This window comes from Haemaphysalis longicornis, unplaced genomic scaffold, assembly GCF_048455015.1.
Source record: "Haemaphysalis longicornis isolate Haplotype H1 unplaced genomic scaffold, Haemaphysalis longicornis Haplotype H1 scaffold_1, whole genome shotgun sequence".
In the NCBI taxonomy this organism is placed as follows: domain Eukaryota; kingdom Metazoa; phylum Arthropoda; class Arachnida; order Ixodida; family Ixodidae; genus Haemaphysalis; species Haemaphysalis longicornis.
Genome location: NW_027526203.1, coordinates 153,477,475 through 153,502,867, shown reverse-complemented (window position 1 = coordinate 153,502,867; position 25,393 = coordinate 153,477,475). Strand labels below are relative to the sequence as shown.

At 51.8% G+C, this 25,393-nt stretch overlaps 1 pseudogene across 1 annotated transcript; it reads left to right on the top strand.

Moving 5' to 3' along the window:
• The first annotated feature begins 836 nt into the window (after positions 1-836).
• On the top strand, positions 837-8,658 carry LOC144166657 (eukaryotic translation initiation factor 4E-1A pseudogene; annotated as a pseudogene). The gene is made up of 2 exons (XR_013321719.1): positions 837-971; positions 7,578-8,658. The product of XR_013321719.1 is annotated as a eukaryotic translation initiation factor 4E-1A pseudogene (transcript).
• Positions 8,659-25,393: the final 16,735 nt, after the last annotated feature.

Here is a 25,393-nt window from a genome sequence, read left to right as displayed (position 1 = left end):
CGGCCGACCAAAGCAAGAGCCTCATTTATACTTTTCATTTTTTTATTTTTATTTGTATTTTTTATTTACATTTCGTTTATTCACTGTTTTTTTTTTTTTTTGTAATTGGCTTTGTCTTGTAAACCTTTTTTGAGCCTGGATCCAATTTTTTTATGTTTTAAATTGGCGTTAACCTGCTATAGCCAGGCTGGGGCAGGTTTGTCCCATTTTTATTTAATTTGTTTTTATATGTAAGCAACACTTAATTTTTTGACGTGGGGGGGGGGGGGGGGGGGGAGCAGGGACGTTTAGCCTTTGTGGCAGCGCCCCTCGCCACTTGCTCAGCTCCCTGGACAGTGCACCCCGGAACTCGTTCCACTCTCTCGCCATCGACAGGAGCCTCCTGTTTGGTCCCGTCGGTGCCTTCACATCTCAGGGCGACTCGAACCCTGACTCATCCGAGGCGCTCCCGCCTCACCTCGCCCGTGCGGTGGGCGAAAGAGATCTGGACTCTCAACGGGCCGCCGCGCAGTTTGCGCTGAAGGCGGTCCAACGCCAGCAAGCGCGGGTAGTTGCCCCCTCCTAAGAGGGGGATAGCTCCTGTAGCCGAAAAGCAGGCAAATAAAGATGTTACACCCCCCCCCCCCCCCTCGTATTGCACGTGCCGCAGCGGCCTACCCTCCTCCCGCACTTCTGTTTCCCTTCCCCAGCGCGCGATCGTGCTCGTGCTCCGAATGGCCTAGGAAAGAGGGGGTTGTTGTTTGGAAGGGGTCCGAAAAAAAAAAAAAAAAACGGCCCTGGGCTTTGCTTTGGCGCCTGCTTCGCGAAGGGGTGCGACGGTGTCGTGACGCGATTGGTCCAACTGTCGCGTGCTCAGAAGTACGAGAAGAATCCGACGCGCCCTCCTTCCTGTGCCGGCAGTATTGTACATGCTCCAGTCACTCATCAGCTCCCGTGCCTTCGTTGGAGTCGGGGAACTTTGCAGCCGGAAGGTGAGTTGCTTGCTTTGATCGTGCTTTCCGCGATTTCTGCTGAAGCGAGCTTCGTCGGTACGGTTGTAGGATTTAATGTGGGGAGACGCCATTACAAAAAAAAAAAAAAATCAAATTTAGGGGGATTTCGCAGCTTCACCTGGGTAGGGCACACATCGAGGCACCCTATAGACCTGGGCTATGAGGCGCGCCATATAGTGGAGGAACGCTCGCCGGATTTATTTTGGTCTTTAACGTGCGCCGAAAAAATCGTTTCCACCCAAAAAGCGGCCACCGCGGCTGGGATGGAAGCCGCGCCCTTGGGCTCAACAGCACAGCTCACTGCGGCGGGAGAAACGCCGTTCGACCGCTGTCTGCGGGGACGACGTTTGAGCGCCATAGGATCGGGTCAAAACGTGGCGCGTTTACGAAAAAAATGGCGTCGTCTTATCCACGTGCGCAAAGAATGGAGGATGGCGTAAATGAATCGATGCCGCGTCATTCTGAGATGTGCATCAAAATGCATGGGTAGGGCGTTAATGTAGTGAGCGCCGTCGGCTGCTGAATTTGAGAGGTATATTCGAACTTCTGCCCTCCTGCGATGTTACCCACCGCGGTGGCTGAGTGGATAAGGCTTTGTGCTGCTGAGCCTAAGGGCGCGGGTTCGATTCCCGGCCGCGGCGGCCACCTCTCAGATGGAGGCGAAGCGCGGAAACGCCCATGTGTTCGAGATCTCGGCGCAGGTTAAAGATCCCCAGATGGTCAAAATTAATCTGGAGCCCTCCACTACGGCGCGCCTCATCGCCTGTGTAGCGTCGGCGCCTTGAACCCGACAGTCAATTGTCGCGTAGGATAGACCCCATGCAACGGCAAAGAAAGGACTTCTATTTACAGCGAACTTGTGCCCGAACAAGACGAGAGGAACGAGAAAGGAGCCGTCCGTCTCGCTCGACCTCCGAGAACACACTGCCCGTGTTCGTGGCATGATCTCCCTGCTCGCAGTGCACGTGCGCTCGCGCCTCGGTTGGCGAACACAGACAAGCTCGCGCTCCCGGCGCCGAGTTGCAGTTGGTTCTTGCGCGTGCAACGCGGCCCACTTTGCGAGGACTCCAAAAGTATGAGGAACAATCAATCAAATCCTGCGATGTTGTGCCCACTGCTGCATTCGTGTTGGGCGCGTGCAAGAGGGGTCCGACCAAACATTTCGGGATTATTGTGCACAGTTTGGCAAGCTTCGCGGAGCACTTGAATGCAGTCGCCAGTTTGACTGATTGTGGGGTTTAACGCGCCGACGCAACGCAGGCGATGAGGCGCGCCTTAGTGAAGGGCTCCGGGTTAATTTTGACCACCTGGGGATCTTTAACGTGCGCCGAAATCTCGTACACACGGGCGTTTTTGCTTTTCGCCTCCATCAGAAAAGCGGACGGGAATCGAACCCGGGACCTCGTGCTCAGCAGCGCAACGCCTTAGCCACTGAACCACCGCGTCGGGTCAGTCGCCAATTTGATGGCTGGACTATAATACCCTGCGGCAGCTCGTGTCACTTGGTGTCGGTGAGCACGTGCCCAAGTATGACCGATCTGCGGGAGCGTCTGCGTGCGTCTACTTGTTACGCTCTTTTTTAATAAAAAAAAATGACACCACCTTCCCGCGAGGGAACCCCGAGTTGATGCAAAGCATCTCGGAGGTTCCGAAACGTTCACGAGATTGGGTATCCAAATAACGGAAAATGACGGAACTCCGGACGGCGCAGCGGGACTCAACCGAAGCAGCAACTGAGGGAGCGGCGCGCAAACCGGGTTTATTATATAGAGCAGATGGAGTGGAGAGGAGGAGATGAGAGAGGAGACGCGCATGCGCGCTTATCGCGCAGCTGCGGTGATGAGTAGCGCGCGCGCTATCGCACAGCTGGCGTGGAGAGAGGGGGAGAAGCGCGTGCGCTATCACACAGCTGGTGGGGAGAGGGGGAGAGGTGCGGACGGACGACGGACGGACGACGGACGACAGAGCCGAGAGCAAGAGATCCTTTGCATCTAAAATTGAGCAAAAGAACTGGCTTCCGCTGAAAAAAAAAAGAGGGGCTCCTTCAGAAGCGTTTCATTGTACGAGGCGTTCAGTATCACGAGGCGTATCATGTCGCAAGCTTTGCGAAGCCAGCGTCCAGCATCGGCGCTCCCAATGGATAACGACCCTTTTCGCGGCGTTCCAGCACGCAAGCTGAAACTCATCTCAGCTAGTATACAGCAGATGGAATGTGGTGAAGAAGACTCAGCGAGATTCACCATCCGTGTCAACTCTCCCAGAGAGAGATAAAATAACTAAGTCAATGAAATGCTTCAGAGAGGCGTCCTCATTCTAGGATGCCTTCGGCTCAGGCCGCGTCGACAGCCATTTCGATCAGGCCACTGTACACAGCGGTATGAACGAGCAGCGGTGCGATCCACGCGTGTAGGAGACAGATGGAAGCCATTCGAAAGCGCAAAACAGAGTGGTCTTCAGCGGCATCATAGCAAAGCCCTTCGACGAACCGAGGCGAATCAATTGCATCTCAGGCATTCAACTGGACATTTGTGGTTTCGCATCCGTAACCCATAAGGGTCGAGTGCCTATGGGCGCCTTCGGATTTTTTTTCTCTTGGGGGTTCAGCGAGTGAGTGTCCACTTCCTTCGGGTGCACCGCGGCGAGATTTGATTGGGTTATCATGAAGACGAATCCGTTTAATTTTGAAGTTGTCATGTGACCGCGTTTGGGCGCCCGTTGCAAATAAAAATCGGGCGCCTGCCTAGCGCCATGTATTTGAACCCATAAACGAAATCAGCTTCGCTTGTTTTTGATTTCTAACGGCACGTTGGTGGAAAAGACTAAATGATGGGGGGAGGCGGTAGTAGTTTCTGGAAGCGTTTTTCTTTCGGAATATTATTCCGGCATTTAATCGCTAGATCAGAGAAGAAATAGGGAGATGCTAAAATATTTTTCGAGCACTTAAGTCTGCGTACGTGCTTTGAAGGGAAAAACCCGGCAATACTTATGGTCTTACTGCTGCATTATGCAGGCGCCTCTGTCTTTGCTTTCGTTCGTTTTTTCGTCTTTTTCGCGAATTACTTTGACAGGAAGACTGGTGACACACACCGCTGTGCTGCAATTATACTCAGCTGGTCACTTGTCGTGAGGCACGCACTAGTATTGTATAACAAGTGTTCCCACCAGTGCGAAGCCAACGTGCGGACATATCGTCCCCTGTTTAAATCCCATGCGAGCTCAGAGTAGCACATTTTAAACCGAAAGCTTTCTCGGCGGGACCGGTGGCGTCCTGTAAAAAAAGTAATGCATTTCCCCATAGACTGGTTGGTTTCCCGGAAAGCTCTGATAAGGTCGCTGGACACACGGCGCGTGCGTGTAACCTTAATTGCCAAAGCGGTTACTGGAACCCGCCCTGGTGGCTCAGTAGTTGCGCTGCTGGGCACGAGGTCGCGGGTTCGATTCCCGGCCGCGGCGGCCGCTTTTCTGATGGAGTCGGAAAACAAAAACGCCCGTGTGTACGAGATTTCGGCGCACAATCGAGATCACCAGGTGGTCGAAATTAATCCGGAGCCCACCACTACGGCGCGCCTCATCGCCCGCGTTGCGTCGGTGCGTTAAACCCTACAGTCAATCAAATCAAATCAAAGCGGTTAGTGTAAAATCGCGAAAAAGGAATTGCGGTTTTAGATAAGACGGTACACGCATCGATCACAAAGTAGTACAATCTCGTATACACTTAGATCGTTCGCGGATGTGTTTACTTAGCGTGCGAGGAATCGTCGCATGGGTTCACTCTTCGTTAGCGATTTGGGTCTTTGAGGGTTTGGCGATCGATTGGGCGCACGCAGTTTCAATCTGAGAAAGCTATCGGCCTTATCTCAGATTTTTTTCGGGTAAGGATGGTTGAGATTTATTGACGTTTTAAAGTAGAGTGGCGGGTTGAGCCTCCTCGGTCGAGAAGGCCACGAGCCCGCGCTGCATCCATGCAGGGCTCTAATTACGAGGGCTTGCCGCTGCTCGGGCCATGATTTGGTCAGCGCGGTCTCCCATTGCGCAAGGCTGGGTGTTAGGGACTTTGGTGGAAGGTGAGGCTCGTGTGGTGCGTGGTGAGGGGCAAGCCACAGTGCTGGCATGGGGGTTTCTAGAGGGAGGGGGATATGTGGGGAGTATAGTGCGGTTATATAAGCTGCCTGTTTGGAGTGTGCGCTACATGTACACGGCCACTAGGTGGGCGGGAGAGCATCGCCTTCTGGAATGCATGTAGTAGTTAGCGAGGATGTCTTTATTTCTACTACTCTTTACAGTGGCGGCCATTACTACTACTACTACTACTACTACTACTACTACTACTACTACTACTACTACTAGTAATAACAATAATAATAATAATAAATATCGTACTCAGGGCGGGTACAGCCGAACTGCCCATGCCATGCAATGAGGCTTGCGTACCCAACCTGGGACCCAACGCAGTACTGGACAACAACAACAACAACAACAAAAACGACGGGTTTTCGTACAATAGGTTAAATGAGCCTTTTGCGTTACAATTGTGGCATCGCAGTACGTTATAGAGCTTCAGGTTGCGAGTGGAGGCGGCGGTGTAGGGGGAGGGGGGGGGGGGGTCGAGGTGGAGGCGTGTATACGTGCCGTTGCTCTCCATTCGTATAGCCGAAAACTTGCTCTGCAGATCAGCGGAGAGCACGTTTTCTTCATTTTTACTCTTTAGTCTTGTAACTGTAGTGCGATATCCTCATTGTGGGTACGCAGCAGTGCCGGGCTATATTTGTACTGCAGGCAGGTAGCATTGCCAACGAACACCCGCTCGCCGCGTCTGTTATTTTTGTGCCGGTAAAAATTTATGCCCATGCGTTGATGACTGCTTCCGGTACTGCGCGTTTTCCGTATAGAATACTATCCGCACAAATCTTGCAGTCGGATGCACCTGTTCTTACTCGGAAGTGGTCACTGAAATGTAGGTTAGAAATTTGAGGAGCTTTACTATCAAATTTGTTCCAGTAACTATTTTTATGTGTGCTCATGGATGCTGTCTCTGGCGATGCCTCCCAGGGAATTACAAACTGCGAGTGATCCCTTAGTTACCAACACATTTGGTAATATCTTTAGTGCTTCTAAATTACTTAATTGGAATCGAGTTTAAGGGAAACGGCGCTCTGCTTCGACCTTTTTGGTTTTGGTCTCACGATGGGCGCTGATGTGAGAGCGGAGTTTTTGCTCAAAAAGTTGCTGCTTTCGCAGCCGACTCGTGTTTAGTAGCAGGGATGAAACCTGGATTTTGTTATTCTTTCCACTTTATTTGGAGTTCAATATTAAAGATGCGACAAGTTCAGCGTGTTCTAAACGTCCTAAGCTGCCTCTCAGGGTTAATATTCACGACCCTATTATAGCTTATTGTTGACAGTACTATGCCCATGAGTTTTGAATATCAAATAATCGAGAATATTTACGACACTCATAGTTTTCTTGCTAACGTGATTTCGCTAATCATTTTATAATCGGCGGCATTGGTAGCTTTGCACTATTATTAGTAATGTAGTTAAATTGCCCAGAATTTTTCACTAAAGTACAATTTTATATTAAAGGCAAACCTTGTGTACGTGTTTGAAGATACGCGTATTATTGACAATTTTTGTTGGAGAGAGGAAGAGAAAGTAACTACTTTTATTTATTGAGCAGAGGCTGGTGAATGGGCCTCGCCCCGTAGAAGGCATCCTTATTCCGGGATGCCTTGACTTCGGCTGGCTGTCCTTGCTCAGGCCACCAGTTTGAGCTGGGTATCCGGGTCCGGGCTGGCCAGGGAAACCCTCCACTGCTCGAATGCGTTGGGAAGTGGAGGCAAATCGGGAGTACGTTGGCACTCTCATACTATAGGTAGAGGGTTCCAGGCTGGGGACACTGAGCACACGTCTAGGGAAGGTTGTTGGGTGGGGTAGAGGAGGTGGAGGCGGGTGGGATGTTGGTAGGTATGCATATGTGGAGCCGCCGCCAAGTTGTAGCTTCGTCTTTGGTGAGGCGCCATTGTGGCGGTGGGACACTGCGGCGAGTTGCCTGTAATGGGCGAGAATCACTGTGTAGCCACTCAGTGGGTGGGGTTGATCTTGAGGGGGTACACATTGGCAACGTCGGCAATGGTTCGGTGTATCAGATCGCGTGCCGCGGCGAGGGTCGCTTCATTGCCGGGGATGGCGGCGAATTCCTCATCTGTGGTTTAATTTCCAGACTTTCGAATTGAACCAGTTAACAGGCTGTTCAGTTGGATTAATGTAACATAAATAGTAAAGGGACATGTAATGACTGGAGTAGATTCTTATAGCCAGAACTACAATAAAGGGCCGGAACGGCGGGAAAAACAAAATAAGTGGCCTTACAAGTAAGTTCAAATCGCCGGTTTCCCTTCAGCGCCTTTTATTGGATAAAAGGAAATTGAAACGCGTGGATATGTGAGAAATGTGATACGTTAGCTCTGTAAATCGTGGCGACATTCACCGCACCAAGCACACTCCGTTACCGTTGCCTGTGCCATTGATAGTGCGCGAACGTTCGCGATATTTTTTCTCACTTTTCGTCCGATTGACACGAACGCAGGGACGGCATTTGCGAGCACACGTCGCAGCCTAAAGATGGAGGCGAAATACAAGTTCCCGGACTTGGTCAAAGAGGCTCCAACTGCTCAGCAGAATGACCCGGAGCCGGGAGTGTCAGCGCAAGACGGACACAACCAGCCACTCGAGTCCGTTCGAGCGAAAATCGGAAGAAACAAGCCGATGGAGTCGGTGGCAGCAGATGCAAGAAGTGGCGAGCGACTCGAGCTCCTGGGTGCGGAAGCCGATCACCAGGACACGGTCGGGGCCGTGGCTGCGGTAGCTGAGGAAACAGCCGAGCGCCAGGATGGCACCCTGACATCATATACAGCTTCGGCAGCACGTCCGCGAGAAGGGCAAGACATGTCCCCGTAGTCGCGCGAGGGTCGCTGCATAAGCGCCCACTGAAGCACCGCTGGAGCCTGTGGTTCTGCCGTGAGGACGAGCACCGCAGCGGGGAGGAGAACATGATGGAGGTGACCTCATTCCAGACCCTGGACGACTTCTGGGCCCTGCAGCAGTACATCGAGCCAGCCAGCAACCTGCGCCAGGGCTGCGACTACGCCCTCTTCCGGTACGGCATCGAGCCCTCGTGGAAGGACAGCCGCAACATGGACGGCGGCCACTGGCTCTTCGCCGTGGACCGAAGCCAGAGGAACTTGGACAACGACTGGCTCGAGGTCCTATTGTGCCTGATCGCCGAGGAGTTCGGCGAGCACAGCGGGGACGTGTGTGGAGCCGTGGTCCAGGTGTGCTCCAAGGCGGACAAGATCGCCGTCTGGACGACCGACAGCAGCCGCGAGGTCGCCAACCTCGTGATCGGCCGCACGCTCAAGGAGAAGCTCAAGCTGCGCCCTCGCCACGTGATCCCGTACCGCTCCCACGCCGACATCATGCGAACGGAGCGCGGGGCCGAGATCAAAGCCAAGTACAAGGCTTGAGGGCGTCTCCAGAGAGGCGAGGTTGGCACATAGCTTTAGAGCAGAGGACTACAACCAGGTCTTCACTGGTCGTGTAAAGAGCTCTCTGATGAGTAATGCGTTGAGAAAGGTTTTGGCTTTTCTTGTATTGATTAAACTTTATTTCAAGCCCAATTGTCTGCGTGTCCGCAAATGGAACAGAATTCCCCAGTCTTGGAGTGCATAGATGGGACTGGCCGTTCAGGCCCGTCTCACCTGGTCAAGCTGAGAGCCAGTTTTAGATGTGGTCAGTTGTGGACCCCGCTATGAGGGAAAGTGGTGGAGAATGGAAGGGAGGTAAGGTGTGTGGGATCATTCCCATGTGCACGCGATGTGTTAAAGGGTACTAGTTAAAGGGTAATAGTGAAGATCATGTACCAAAGTGTTGTGAGGAAGGTGCACGTGTGAAGATAGCGGAGAATGGTTTCGTCAATCTTTGTGATCGACGGGTGGTGTGGAGGTAAGGTGCGGCAAGAGGTCTTGTGGTGTATGAGAATATCGCTAAGGAGGTCGTGGTGCGAGGCGGGAAAAGGGGCTGGGGGGCGAAGCCCCGGGGTCTCGCTTCTCCGGTCTGGTGGTGCTACGCTTCCAGGAGCCTCCTATATGATGTAGCACTGTTTAAATACGTGAGTGCACTGTCCGGTAACGCGTACAGGAGTGAGAGGAAGCAGATCTTTTTGTACATCTTAACAAGCTTCCTGCGAGACCGTGATTACTCTGAAGTGGTTGTGACGGTAAAGGTAAGATAAGGATTTCGAAGAGAAAAAGAAGGTTGGCTTTTCACATGGCCAGGAATGTAGCACTGTTGAAATACGTACGTGGACTGTCCGGTAACGCGTACAGGAGTGAGATTGGTTGGTTGAACTTTATTTGAGCCCCTAGAGGGGTCACCATCAATGGGGCCGATGGGGCGGTCCCCTATTCTCGGGGCCCGTATGCTTCCAGCACCTCCAGGCCCCGAGCCACGAGGGCTATGTGGGTCGACACCGTAGGGCTGGACCGCAAGATCTCCCATCGCTCTTTGGGTGAAGGGTTGGATGAGGTGAGGGAGGTGGGTGATGAGGGGGGTGGAATCCGTGGGATGGGGGTCTTGAGGGACGTGCACTCTGCAATGACGTGACGCAGAGTGCCTCTTTCTTGTTTGCAAAATGGGCATGCGTCATCATACCGATTTGGAAACATTTTATGTAGCATTGTTGGATGTACTAATGACCCTGCCTGTATTCTTCGTAGTATTGTTTGTTCTTTTCGTGTTAGTGAACGGTGAGGCTCTGGTAGTGTACACCGATCCTCTCTGTACATCTGTGTGATGTATGTGTAGCTCGTGACCGGGATCGGGTCGTCCTCTCCTCCGCTTGACTCCTCGTGTGCCCGGCGTGTTATCTCTCGTGCGTGGTAGTCAGCGATGGTGTTGCCAACTAGTGAGGAGTGAGCCGGGGTCCACACGAGCTGGACGGGTCGTCCCGGTGGCTCTTTCTTGTTTACGATCGCTAGTGCCAAGGAGGAGATGGAGCCCCTTTGGTAGCTGCTATACGCCTTCTTGCTGTCCGTCACCACAACCTCGACGCCGGGTTGAACGAGCGCCAAGGCTATGGCCCAATCTTCCACTGTCGTGGATTCCCTGGTCCTCGTCGAAGCCGAGACGACCAGTCCGTCTCTCGTCACAGCCGCTGCCGCCCGGTCGCTGCCCTTCTCGAGTGAAGCGTCTGCGTAGAAGACGCGGGAGTTTCCCCCAATCTTTGCGCTAGCGCTGTTGCCCTGGCGTTTCGTCTGTCGTCTTCTACTCTCGGTGCCATGTTTCTTGGCAGAGGCTTCGATGTGAGCGCTTCCCGCCATTTTTCTGGTAGTTTACTCGTCGTTAGTGTGGTTTCGACTGTCCATCGCAACTTCTGGAGTACCTGCCTTCCGTGCTCGGTCTGACTAAGCCGTACTCTCTGACTAGAAAGGTGGGCCTCCACAAGTTCGTCAACGGTGTTGTGGACCCCCATCTCATACAAGCACTTTGTTGATGAGTATATGGAGAGTTCCAGAGCCAGTTTCATTGCCTTTCGTATTAGTACGTTTAGTGCCTCTCGCTGTGTCCTCGTCATCTGCAGGTACGGTGCTGAATACGTAATCCGCGAGATGACGAAGGCCCGTACTAGACGGATGGCGTCGTCTTCCTTGATGCCACGGTTGCGGTTTGCTACTCGCCGGATCATACCCAGCACTTGCTCGGTCGTTGTTCCGACCTTACCGATCGCTGCGTCTGCTTTCCCGTCGTTCCGTAGCATCAATCTCAGTATCCGACACTGTTGGGTTGGCTTGACTTCAAATCCATCGATTTAGACAGTGATCCTGCATCTTGTCTTGTTGTTGACACCCGGTTGAACTAGCAAGAGCTCGGACTTCTGTGGTGCGCAGATCAGGCCACACGATTTGGCGTATTCGTGTACCGTCATGGCTGTTTGTTGTAGTGTTTCCTCCATCCACCCTTCAGATCCGGCTCTTGTCGTCCATACCGTAATGTCATCTGCGTAGAAGGCGTGGTCTATTCCTTCGATCTGCTCTAATAGCCTTAGCAGGGGTAAGACGGCCAGGTTGAAGAGCAAGGGTGAAATCACAGACCCTTGAGGCGTGCCTCTTTCCCCTGCTTTCGTCCCGCCGATGGCTATTGTCGCAGTCCTGTCCGTGAGGAAGCCTTGAATGTACTTGAATGTTTTGCGCCCGCACCCCGTCTTGAGGTTTCGCAACACGCTGGCGTGCGTCACGTTGTCGAACGCTCCTTTGAGGTCTAAGGCTAGGATGGCTCTTGGTGCGTTCTTCGTGGCTTGCTTGACTACCAACACGTGGAGCTGCACCATGAAGTCCTGCGTTCCAAGGTATTTTCGGACGGCAAACAGTGTAGCTGGAATTTGTCCAGTATCGTCCAGGTCCTGCAACCGCCCTAGCACAATTCGCTCAATAACCTTTCCGACGCAGGAGGCCAGCGGGCGCGCATTGTCTACTAACGGGGGTTTCCCTGCCTTCGGTATGAACCTTATTTCCGCCTCTTTCAATTTGTGTGGTAGCTTTGAGGTCTCCCAGGCGTTGTTGCTATACCTAAGGAGTTCGCTCGCTGTCTTGCCGCACATGTTGGAAAGAAGCTTGTACGTTATGGTGTCCGTCCCTGGTGCGCTCTTCTTGTTGGTTTCATCTATTGCCGACCAGAGCTCCGCCATGCATCTGTGAATGCTCGAACCGCTCCGCGCAGTCCACGCCGCTCGTCCAGCTGTTTCCCAGCGCCGGTTCTCCGCCGTCTCCGCCGGCCTTGACCAGGAGCGTCCTTGACGATCTCCTGCGCCGACCTGCCTCCTGGATTGCGGTCCTCGGCTGACGCTTCGCTCTCGTCGCAGCGGTGGGAACTCCTCGTTGTCGTCTTGCTCTTGTTGCTGTTGTCTTCGCTTTATCTTCCACTGTCGCCTCTTAACGACGAGTGGGACCTTGAACTTGTTACCGCACTCTCGGTTTCTGGTGGCGTGCTGTCCGCCGCACAGCTTACACTTAGGTTTGCAGCGTTCTCGGTGATCTTCGCCGGGATTCGGCTCTCCTCAGGCGACGCAGACCTTCGTATCCGGGTAGGGGCAGACGTCGCTCCTGTGACCGACCTTCCCGCACTGCTTGCACACGTCGAAGTGCTTGCGGTACAGGACGCATCGCATCAGCATTGGCCCGTACTTGATGTAGTTTGGCACTTAGGCACCGTCGAATAGCACGATGACCGCTGTTGACGTGCTAATGCGGTGCGCCTGTAGCGCAGTGGGGTTGGTCGGATTCACAATGTTCTCGTTGATGTCCTCGGAAGTGTGTGCGACGTCCACCCCCTTAATTACACCTTTCACTGTTCCTTCAGTAGCGGCCCGCTATGTCCACACTTCGTGTGTTATACCCTCGGCGACCAGGTTCTTCATTCTGTTGTATAGTCCTGCTCGTCGCTCGTCCGGGGTACTCACGACGATTATATTCTGAGTCGCGTTAGAACATCGCATCCGCTCGCGCTTCTTCCTTGGTCACTCCCGCTGCCGTTATTACGGCCATCATGATGGTCATGGCTCCCGTGCGAGCGATGTTAAGGCCGCCACGTGGCCGCACAATAATCTTCGCTTCTTCCCTGGGCTTTGCTGGCATGCGTGCTGCCCGCGTTATTGCCGCTGTCACTCGCTTCGCATAGTTTGCTCTTTCCCGCGCGGCGGACGACGACGCAACGGCCACGTCTGTTGAGCGGGCGGCGACTCCCGAGTGTGCCCCCATCACGAGGTACGGGGAAATCCTGGCATGGTACCGCCACAATCGACGGACGAGACCCCTGCCTCATCAAAGACTTTCAAGGAAAGAAGCGGTGCTATACCGCCAACTACAAACCGGGTCTCTCCTGACCCCGGTGCTAGGGGTGCACGTGTGCCCTGAAATCTACGAGTCTGATGTGTGCCGTGTGTGTGAGTCAGCTAGAGCAACGATGGCCCACATACTGTGGGACTGTGAACTGCACCCGCATGAGGCTGCCACACAGACGCAGTTCCCCCCGACCATCACGGAAGGCATGATATCATCCACATATGACTCACAACTCCGGGCCTTCCAGCAAGTGGAGGCAGCCCTCGAACGCCAGATGCCTTTGATCGTGCCTGCGGGATCCGCGCACACCCCGGGACCTGCGGTGCGTGGTCTGGCAGCGGCTAGTAGAGCACGCCGACACGACGTCGTGGCCGCGTCTTAGAGGCTCGCCCCTTCGGGGCTCGCTCCTAATCAGGCATTAATAAAGGTGGTTCTCTCTCTCTCTCTCTCTCTCTCTCTCTCTCTCTCTCTCTCTCTCTCTCTCTCTCTCTCTCTCTCTCTCTCTCTCTCTCTCTCTCACGGGGTCGGGATTGATGTTCTGTCGAAACGGACTTACCGGCTTTCGGGTCGGTGACGACACGCTTGGAGCGCCTGCCGGGGGCCGTCCATCCCGCCGTGTCGCTGGGCACGAAGTCCTCACCGGGTACTTCAATGCTTGTCCTCCCTTCATGGCTGCCGAGTTGCAGTCCCATTGTTGTTGTAGCCGTACTCACGTCTATTTCCGTTGTTAGACCCATAGCGCACCGGCGGAGGCTGCCCGCTGGGGCCGGGGCCGCCCGAGGCGGTCAGACCTAGAAGCTAAACCTTTCGGTGCGTTCGGTGCACAGAAAGTCCGATAATTCCCAAACTCCGGCTTCCTCAGTGTTGAATCCGGTGTCCATTCGCAGCGGATGATGTTCTGCGACTCGTCGAATACTTTAAAACAGCACAATTCAAGATTCCACTGCGGAAACAAGCATTCCCTCGAGAGCCGACGTGGAACGCGTCCGCTCGCTCCGGCGACCCAAGAGTGAGAGGAAGCAGATTTTATGGTACATCTTGACAAGCTTCCTGCGAGACCGTGATTACTCTGAAGTGGTTGTGACGGCAAAGGTGAGATAAGGATTTCGAAGAGAAAAATAAGGTTGGCTCTTCACTCGGCCAGGAACAGGTGAGGACGTGGAATCCGCATCAGCAAAAACCAAGCAGGAAAAGCTACAAAAGTTTGACTGTTAGCTTAAAGTAGACACAGAACTTCTTTTGTTGCTTTCTCACATGTATCGGTTTCATGAGGGAGGACTAGAAATGAAGCTTCGCAAACTCTAAATGCTTATGACGGGGCGAAGATAACTATTAAGGTAGTTTAACTGTAGCCACATTGTCGCCTTATCGCCGGAAAAAGCGCTGAGTTTTATTTAAAACACTGTGATCTCTATCCTCATCCAAAAAAAAAACTATTTACATATTCGGTTAATTTTATCGGCGTCAGCCAATCACGTAAGCTAGATGCGCACCATCTCAACTCAAATTCCCAAATACTTGAGTTGAGACGCAACCTTCTTTTCTGTTATCCTCAATATGTTGCCTATTTCACAGAAGTTTACGTGGAAACTGTCACGAGTGTTCTTCCGACGAGGTATATTTAAACCAAAAGGAAGTCTTTATAAACCCCTTAATGCATGCGTTCAAGCTTGCTGCCGAAAGAAATAAAAAAAAATCACAGGATTCAGCAGCAGCACGCAGACCTTCGCGCAAGCCATTATGACGGGACGTAGTCCATGGACGCCTTGTAGTGAAATCGCCCCCTACCTGCTAAGACTCATAGGCGAACCAAGCCGCTTCGGAGACCGCAGCGTCAACGAGATCAGGCCCACCGAACTGTGAGGATTGTGCGGCAACGAAAGCCATCTGAGGGCCTCTTGTTCGTATAGAGACTGCGTTACCACAAAATATCGAAAGGAAGGCCACTTCCAGGCAGTTAGCCGGTCATCGCCGGGTATACCATGCGGAGGGCAAATCAAGACGTGGGGCCTGGCAGCCACGTCATTGAACCGGGATGTCTCGCCACGGTCCATGACAGTGGCATTAAAGAAACGTTATAGACACGAATGCAGACGAGAGTGCTGACATTCTAGAGCGATAGTTGGAGGAACTTCTTCAGAACGTTCCTCTTGTCCCTAGAAAAAAGCTACTTTACGGGACTGATGGCATACCTCTTCGCATTGGGCAGATTTAAAGGGGTCCTGAAATACCTTCCGCCGATGCATGGATGTACATGTAACCAAATAAAGCAATGCATTAGCTATCTCCTCCCACAAGAATTTTGTTAAAGCGATGAGTATTAGCTGAGAAATCGTAAATCAAAAACCGCGCATTATCGTCGCACCGCGTTTCCTCCTCCTTTCAACTTACTCTCCGCTGTTGACGGCGCGGCAGCCTTCCCTCCCGTGATGCTGCGCTCCGCAGCGGTGACGTACTTCCGCTATTGCGCTGCTCACACTGCCGTCTGCTACGGGCAAGCTTTGTTGACACCTTGAATCATGCACTCCGCTCAAGACTGGAAAAGCGAACGAAAAACCTGGCCGCATGTGTGTGGCGGCCTGGCCTTGCCCTTTCGCGGTGTACGTTGCTGTCTTATTTTGCGGTGGTGGTAATTCCTGCCGGCGGCATGTGAAAGAGACATTTTAAACCGATACAGAACCCGTGCACAAAACGCTTCAATCATGTGAACAGTTCAGCTTGGGGCGACGCGTGGTGGAGAGCGGCAACGTTGGCAAAACATGCTCCGGCGCGGCTCTGAGCTTTCTAGAGCTGGAGCGAGCGCCATTTCTTTGACAATCTCAAACATCGGTTGCCTTGGCAACAAGGCACAAACCGCCCCAGAAGTCAGTTACGGTTGCGTGATCCCGGTTCAGCTCGGGGCCCCATCTCGCGACATGTGGGCACTGCAGGCGTACCACTCACTCCCATTGGGAAGTGTGAGATGCGTTTGGCATTACAGGAGGCGATGGTGTGTGTGTTGTGGACGCCTTTGTTTCGCGATGAAATGCGACGTTGTGCTTCTGCGGGTGGATAGTGCTTCCCATGTTCTGGATTATCTTTCTCGATCGACGTACGACTCAACCTCGCATGGGGTATGTGCAGTGTGCGTGGCTAAAAGCCATCTCGGCTTGCGCACCAGAGTTAAGTGACTTGCTGTTCGTCCCCGCAAACCGCGCGCGAGGTGAGTGCCGAATTTACGACGGGCAAGAGCAGGCCACCCATCGTCTGTCAATCGCGGTTCAGACTTGCAACGCATGTTGTGACGTTGTGTTCGTTCGAAACGCGTCTCTGGTTTGTTTTGAAGTTGAATAAAATGTATCCGTCAAACCCGGGCATTCGGCTCAGGGCGTTCTCCGCGATTGAACGAAAGAAGTGCCACGGGGCTTCAACGCTTTCTTTATGGAACGTACTCAGGTAAGAGAATATCCATGTCGTGTTATGGCCGTGTTGCATTCAATACGAACGGTTAAGCGTTTGTTTACACTTGTTTCGTTTGTCGTAAAATGTCCAAGCACTCCGGCACTCCACTCCGCTGGCAGATCAGCCGGCGAGCCGACGCTGAGCAGACGACTCATCTCTTTGCCGGAAGTGCGTGAAAAAGCCGCCCAATAGCAGGATGTCTAGCTGATGACGAACATATGGGAATCGATGATGTAGACATGTGAAGATGGCGGCGTCCAAAAACACGAAGGGAAGGGTGAGAAAAAAGCGGCAAACTTTGCAACAAAAGTGTGAGCTTTCCGCTGCGCGTAAAAGAGTAATACTTGGCACAGATGACGTTGACGACCCAATCTAACGATTGCGCTACTTCATTTAGTGTGCTCAAAACGCCTTTCAGGGCCCCTTTAAATTTACCCTAATAGTCTAGAGAGTGTTTAAGATGCTTACGTCTAAAAGGGACTTCGAAAGTAATTCATCTTTCGGCCAGCCGGCTTATAAATATAGATACCGTGCTCAACCCGCTCAACCGTATTTGGAGCTTGATCGTTAAGAAAAGGATCCCACTAAAGCCATCAAATAATTTCAGGGGCAGCCTCATCCCAGACGGCCAGCGCGGCTTGTTGCGTCAGGGTCCGTTGGCCCACCAGGCAAGAGCTACCCAAGGCGAGCTGTAAGTGTGTAGGGACACTTGCATAAGGAGTGTTAAAACATGTCCCGTTCGAGGCATCTCGGGCACTCTTCGAAGGGGAAGGTGTCTGGTTAATAGTGGTGTGGTTCCACGTGCGGCGTGGGAAAGAGTGGGTTTGTAGAGTGTGCCGCCTAACCGCCTTATGCACACCACCGCACAACATCTAGGAAAATACGCCATTATCAAGAGCCTCGAAGTCAAGTATCTGCCTGACACGCCAACGGAAAGCCACCCGCCCGCCGTACGCGGGCCTGCCCAACGCGTGGCTCGACCGAGACATTACCATGTCAGAGGTACGGGCAGCGCTGAACCAGTTCAACACTCGCTGGACAGCCGGCCCTAATCCCGTTACCAACAAGGTGCTACGCAACCTCTAGGATGCGTCAATCGAGGTTTGAAACTTTGCGAGATATGCTTTCACAAGCTAGCCATAGGTGCCACATTTTTGTTGATTGGTGTCAGCTATATAGCGTTGTAGACCGTTTTTCGGGACTGTGCGATGCCACATAATATGTGCACTGTTTACCTTTTTATTTTTGCAGTGTGCGGGGCTGCCTTAGTGTGTCTGTTTTATTTGTACTGATTCTGATTTATTTTTGTCATTGGTGCTTCACCAGGTCGCTATTAGCTTGCTTCCTGTGATTTGGGTAAGCGTGGAGAGTTTGGTTTGGTGCTAAGTAACATTGTTTTTTCTCATCTACAAATTGGTTTCTACATAAAAAAAATATTTTTGGGCTACCGCTCCCCTTTATTTATTTTTTATTGGCTGTTAACCGATTGGCTGTTTATTGGCTGTTAAGCGAAGCGAGTCTAGAGGTGTTGTTCGAGGAATTAGAAGGCATTAAATGGGATGTAACAGGGCTTAGCGAGGTTAGGAGGGCAGGCGAAGCATTTACGGTGCTGCAAAATGGACACGTCCTATGTTACCGGGGTCTAGAGGACAGAAGAGAACTGGGAGTGGGATTTCTAGTCAATAAAAACATAGCTGGCAACATAGAAGAATACTATAGCATTAACGAAAGGGCAGCAGGTCTTCTAATTAGGCTCAATAAGAGGTACAAGATCAAGGTGGTGCAGGGCTACGCGCCCACATCCAGCCACGACGACCAAGTAGTGGAACGCTTCAATGAAGATGTGGAATCGGCAATGGCTAAAGTAAAAACACAGTATACCGTAGTTATGGGGTACTTCAATGCTAAAGTAGGCAAGAATCAGGCTGGAGACAAGGCAGTTGGGAACTATGGTCTGGGCTGTAGAAATAGCAGGGGGGACCTACTAGTTGAGTTTGCAGAACGGAATAACCTACGCATAATGAATACTTTCTTCTGTAAACGGGAGAGTCGGAAGTGGACATGGAGGAGCCCGAATGGGGAGCATAAAAATGAAATAGACTTCATATTATGCGATAACTCTGGCGTCGTGCAGGATGTGGAAGTGCTCGGAAGGGTAAGGTGTAGTGACCACCGTATGGTAAGATCTCGAATTAGGCTAGATGTGAGGAGGGACCGCAACAAGCTAGTACGAAAGAAGCCGATAAATGAGCTAACAGTAAGACGTAAAGTAGGAGAATTCAGGATCGCGCTGCAGAACCGATATTCAGCTCTTAACGATGAAGCCGAACTTACGATACAGGAAGCCAGCGACAACCTTACACCCATTATCACGGAGTGTGCAGTAGAAGTCGGGGGCACTATGGCTAGACAGGATACTGGCAAACTTTCACAGGAGACGAAAGGTCTAATTAGGAAACGGCAAACCATGACAATCTCTACCGCAGCTGACAGAATAGAACTAGCGGAGCTTTCGAAGCTAATCAATAAGCGTAAGACAGCTGACATACGGAAGTATAATATGGAAAGGATCGAAAACGATGTAAAGAACGAAGGTAGCCTGAAAGCAGTGAAGAGGCGTCTTGGCGCGGGGAAAAATCTGATGTATGCACTTAAAGATAAGCAAGGCAATGTCATCACAAATAGAGATAAAATAGTCACAGTGGCCGAGGAGTTCTATAGGGACCTGTACAGTAGCCGGGACATCCAGGATAATGCCGAACGAGACAGTAGTTCAGAGGAGATAGACATCCCACCAGTAACGACCGAAGAAGTAAGGAAGGCTTTGAAAGAAATGAAAGGGGGCAAAGCACCTGGTGAGGATCAGATAACAGCAGACCTCTTGAAGGATGGCGGAGAAATTGTACTTGAAAAACTGGCAAACCTGTATACGCAATGCCTAATGACCGCAAGTGTACCGGAATCTTGGAAGAACGCGAACATCATCCTAATTCATAAGAAAGGCGACATGAAGCACTTGAAAAATTACAGGCCGATCAGCTTACTGTCAGTTGTCTACAAGGTACTTACCAAGGTAATCGCTAACAGAATTTCTGCAACCTTAGATTTCAGTCAACGTAAAGAACAAGCAGGGTTCCGTAAAGATAATTCAACAATGGACCATATTCACATGATCAATCAGGTGATAGAGAAGTGCGCTGAGTATACTGAACCCCTATATATAGCCTTCATAGATTATGAGAAAGCATTTGACTCGGTCGAAACCCTAGCAGTCATTCAGGCATTACGGAACCAGGGGGCAGATGAGCATTATGTAAGAATACTAGAGGATATCTACAATGGGTCCACAGCTACCATCATCCTCCATAAGGAGAGCAGTAAAATACCTATAAGGAAGGGTGTCAGGCAAGGAGACACAATCTCTCCAATGTTATTCACAGCATGTTACAAGAAGTATTCAGAACGTTGGATTGGGAACAGGTGGGAGTAAGGGTTAATGGAGAATACCTCGGTAACCTCAGATTTGCTGATGACGTTGCCTTGCTAAGTAACTCGGGGGACGAATTGCAAAGCATGCTTTCCGCACTGGACGAACAGAGTAGAACCGTGGGCCTGAAAATTAATATGCAGAAAACTAAAGTAATGATCAATAACCTCGGGACAGCACAGCGGTTTGAAATAGGTGGCGAGGCAGTGGAAGTGGTAAGCGAATATATCTACTTAGGCCAAGTTGTGACCCCAGACCCCAACCATGAGGTAGAGATAATTAGAAGAATAAGAATGGGGTGGGGTGCATTAGCAGACATTCTCAGATAATGAATAGCAGCCTACCATTGTCGCTGAAGAAGAAAGTGTATGACAGCTGCATCTTACCGGTACTCACCTACGGGGCAGAAACCTGGAGGCTGACTAAGAAGGTTCAACTTAAATTGAGAACGACTCAGCGTGCAATGGAGCGGAAAATGATAGGTGTAACATTAAGGGACAAGAAGAGAGCGGAGTGGGTCAGGGAACAAACACGTGTTAAGGACATATTAGTAGAGATTAGCAAAAAGAAATGGACGTGGGCAGCGCCTGTAATGCGAAGGCAAGATAACCGCTGGTCATTAAGGGTAACAGAGTGGATCCCTAGAGAAGGCAAGCGTTGCAGGGGGCGGCAGAAAGTTAGATGGGCAGATGAGATCGAGAAGTTTGCGGGGATAAATTGGTCACAGTTGGCACAGGACCGATGTAATTGGAGAATAATGGGAGAGGCCTTTGCCCTGCAGTGGGCGTAGATAGGCTGATGATGATGATGATGATGATGGCTGTTAACCTGTCATAGCTTGGCTGGAGCGGGTTTCGTTCCCCGAATTTTTTTTGTTTTTTTATTATAGGGAACACAGAATCAATAAAGGAATAAAGGCCCTAGCCCGTTACTAAAACGATTGCTGCCGTTCAGGCGGTTCGGGAGAGAACGCCGCCTGTATAATCATTGCCTATCGCGTGAGCGAAAAATGGCCAAACAATCACTCTCCTGCTGCTCTCTCCTACCCTTTCCCGCTGCGTAGCCTAACTGAGTGGTTTCATGTCCGCCAGCCAGCGCCGGTTCTCGGAAACTATGCAAAATAGTTGACAGCTTGTCTAGCGTTCCCCAGGCGGCGCTCCTACGCCTTCTTGTTTATCACTATGCCTGTCTGTCTTGGTCGGACGCTGATAAAACCGCCTGCGCCACGGCGGACGTAAAACCACTTGTGGTACCGCAGGCTGATGCCGGCTTTGCGCGCTTACGTACTAAGATTACGGGCCGCGAAATTTTCTGAGTGGGGCATCCCACCTCTGTCCCCTTTGCGTTTCGGCCGTGTTTTGTCCACGCTGTTTGCACTCCGCATCGGTACAGTTTTAAAATTGAGGACTGCACTGTCGAAGCGCGCTTACAGGGTGGCTAAACGCTCCACTGCATATGCTATCGTTTTCTATAATCTCTTGAAATTTACAAGCACGTGCTATTTTTTGGAAAATAATGGTAAAGGTGAGCGCTTGAACAGAAAATGTACACCCAATTTTTTCTTCCCTAAATCCTTCAGGGAGTAAAATACTGGTTCAGTAAAATACTGGTTCAGTAAAATATCAGTAAAATATTGGTTCTACCATCCGAAAAAAAATTCCCCGCATTTCCCCGAGGGGAAGAATGTGAAAGTGCGAATGCACGAGTTGAATTTGCGCGGTTCGGTAATGTTCGCGAAAGAGAGATCTCACACACACACACAACTACAAAGAAAGAAAGATGCATTTATTCACAGACACCTATTTGTGTTGTCGTTGTACTTGATTGCTAGAGCGGATCTCAGCTTTGAAATTTCGTGTCAGTACTCCTTTAAGCAGGTGCATTAGCCCTTCTCACGCCCGATTCTTGGCCAATCCCCCACGTGGGTATGTGCCATGTCAGCGGCCAGGCAGCGCGCGCCCATCTCCCCCCGAAGCCAAGGAAGACGAGGAGATTCCTGGCCAATCCCCCACGTGGGTATGTGCTATGTCAGCGGCCAGGCTGCGCGCGCCCATCTCCACGTGCGCGGACATCGCCGGTGGACGCAGGTTCAGGGTCGCTTAAGAAGTGCATTGCACTTAATATCGTTTTAGATGCAACGCATCTCATTCACTCGCCTTGTCCCTGCATCCGACGTTGTCGTCGTCGGCGTCCGCCCCTCCCCCATTCTCTTCGCCGCGCCAGCTGCGCTCTCCGCCGCTCACCCCCTCTCCCCTCCGATAGCGAACACTCTCTCGCGAGGGGCATTGCATTGGATTCGATTGGATTGGCTTGGCTTGGCTTGGATTGGATTAAAGTGCATTGTGTTGGATTGTGTTGCGTCATAGCCGCGGAAGACGCACTGGCGCCGGCGCGTCCCCTCACCGTTATGCGCGCTATAAAACACGGTGCCTGCGCCGCTCCGCTCCATCGTTCCAGCGCCGTTCCTCTGCTGTCCAACGCTGCAACGTGAACCCCCTATGCGTCGCATCTACACAGGGGTTACCGCGAGGGGAGGTGGGAGTTTTCTAGGTTTTTTACTTGTCTATCCGGCAATTAATACGTTCTTACACTATTTCAGTTCCGCCTACGTCAGTCATCTTGCGAAAAATGCAGCACGTATGAAGCGAGCGACACGTTGAACGAGATCCCCAGTGAGCCCCAGAACTAGCGCCCCGTCACGGCTAAGATGTGAGCAAGCAAAACGGCTCTTGAAACCCAATAGGTAAGCTGATAGAGACACGTCGTAGAAGTGGGTGCAGCGTTCGCGACTCGCGAGCAGTGACGTAAGGCGGGACGTCCGCCGGCGCGCACCACATCGCGGATGAGTGCCTGAACATATTCTTACACCTTGGCCTCAACTAAGCCTCCATACTGCTCCAATTGGAAAGCGGGCGACACGTTAGGCAATGTTGATACAGGCGGCGTTGGGGAAAACTCCCCACACAGTGTAAAACGGCAAGAACGACCCTGATCCCGAAAGCGGGGAAACCACCGGACATCGGCAACCTACGTGCCATCTCGCTCACGTCCTGCGTGGGCAAGGTTCTGGAGCACGTAGCAGCCAACCGGTGAAAGGAGTACCTAAAGAAGGAAGTCCTCCGCCTGGACACGATGATCATCGGCTTCCGGCACAGACTCAGCACACAAGACGCCATGTTACAACTCAAACAAGAATTCACCGACAACAAGACAGCAAAGTAATGCTGAGGCTCGATTTACAAAGCGCATTTGACACAGTTCAACACTCATCCATATTAGCACAAGTATTAAGACTCAACATTGGGGTAACAAGGGTACATCCAAGACTTCTTGGTGGAATTCGTGGAACCGCTTGGTGGAACCGCATGGTGTAATTGCACTCCGGAGACCTCAAGCTCCCGGAACGCAAGCTTAGCCGCATGGGTACCCCACAGGGTTCGGTAATCTCGCCGTTGCTCTTCAACCTCATCATGATCGGGGTAGCGAGGGCAGTGGCGGGACCGGCGTCCAGCACACGATCTACGCCGACGACATTACCCTGTAGGCGGCCGGCGGCACCGACGCCAGCATCGAGCAACAGCTGCAAGCGGCGGTTGCCGCCATCGAGCAGCACCTTGAAGGCACCGTGTTCGCCCGCCAAATCCGAGCTGTTCGTCCTTACACCGCCACGACCGGGACGGAAACGCGCGCCCCCTCGGGAGTGCGATCACATCAAGATCGTGACGGCATCGGGGCAACGCACACCCGAAGTTCCCAAAATCAGTGTCCTGGGCCTGATGCTAAGCACGAGTGGCCGCAACGACGAGACCATCAGCAAGTCAACCACCAAAGTGAAGGATGCCATCCAGGTCATGCACGGAGTCTCGACGCGACGGGCGGGCATGCATTAAAGGGACACTGAAGTGAATTTGTCAAGCTCCCGTTTTTGCTTGCACTGCGTAGACTGGCTCAAATTAGCACACTTTTCATCGTTTATCCGGTTGACAAATCGGTAATTATTTTACAAAGCGCGAAAGAAGAAAAACTACCATGCGCGGTTTGCGGCGGCCGCACCAACTAAAGCTGTGACGTTAGGAGGAGCCGCACCGTGATTGGACGATGTCCAAGGTTAGCAATCAAACAAGTTTCGGTTTCGGTTCTGTAAAACACAATCAATGGCGTTGTTGGATGGGCATTCTCAATATCTCAGTAATCATCGTACCGCGCTTCTGCCATGTTGTCGGCTGTAAAATGCACAAAATAAGCCTCCCAGGACGGCTTGCAGTCGTAGCATTCACTAGCCGAGACCTACGCAGTGCATGAACGCCCTCCGCGTACCCGCAGACGCCCAAATGTCGTGCGCTTTTCCCCCATATTTGGAGCTTGCCTCCCTCATGCCTGTATCGCAAAAAGCGTGTTCGCACCAGGCCAAGGGTCTGTTCATTCTGGCATGTGCCCACTGCCTGCAAGCAGTCGGTACTTATGGCAACAGCATGCCAACGAGAACTCGCTAGCGCGGCAGTGCCAGCCTGCGGGCGTTTTGTGAACTAGTTCGTGTAGCCATGAACGTTGCGGCCCCAAAAAAAGTGAACTCAATATAGAAAACATCGGCGGAAAACATAAAAGTTAACTTACAAAAAAAAAAAAAGCACATACCCGCGGGGATTTGAACTCGTGCCTTGTAAAACACTTGCGGTGACATACCTACCGCCTCAGACAACTGAGCCACGGAGCGGGATGCGAAGGCGTTGCTAATATAGGGTATGTATTGTAGAACCGGTGTACACTTTTATTTAGTTTTGGCATTTCAAGCAGCTTAGGTGACTATTTGTTGTACTGCGCTCGTGCAGTAAGCTTCGCCCGAGTTTCCACAGTCGCTCACGTCTAGCAATTGCATTTCGTAGGCGGAAAAGCGTTCGCAAATGCGTAGTCGTGCTGCTGACCGCTGTGCTTGTTCGCCCAGCGCAAAAAAGTGCTTCCCGCGCCCTAGTTTTACGCTGTACGGTAAAAATATCAGTTGATTTTATTTCCTTAGTACCTATATTGACTTCGCTGACTCTTCTCCCGCCTTCAAGAGGCCTTATATTTTCCTATTGGCGTACCAGTCAGCGAAGCGTCGCATGTGCGCTTGTGCAGCGCTTGTGTGAAGCGACCTTGACTTGGAGCTAGATACAGTGTACAAACAAACCAAGTAAAGAAAGGCACATTCTTCCATTCACAAACGTGTCCTGGCTTCGTTTCAACTGAGCGAACGAATTGCGACCAAGCAATTTTTTTTAACCTCCTGGACTGCGACGACCCGCCGGCGGCCGGCGGACGAAACGCTGGGCCGACTGACTCTGTTGGCCGGGGAGCCGGGGAGCCATGCAGTAGCGCCGCAGCCAATTGCCAGCTCATCCCCTCCTGACGTCACACGAAAACGCCACAGAAAATGGGCGAGCGTAAAGAGAGGAGGACAGCATTTTCAAATTAGTTTTTCTACTAAATAAAATCGCGTAAACGCGTCTAGAGTGGTCGAAACATGGCCTGGGGACTCCGGACTACAATTTGCGCTAGTAATCCCGCAATGTTTACATATCACTTCAGTGTCCCTTTAAGACG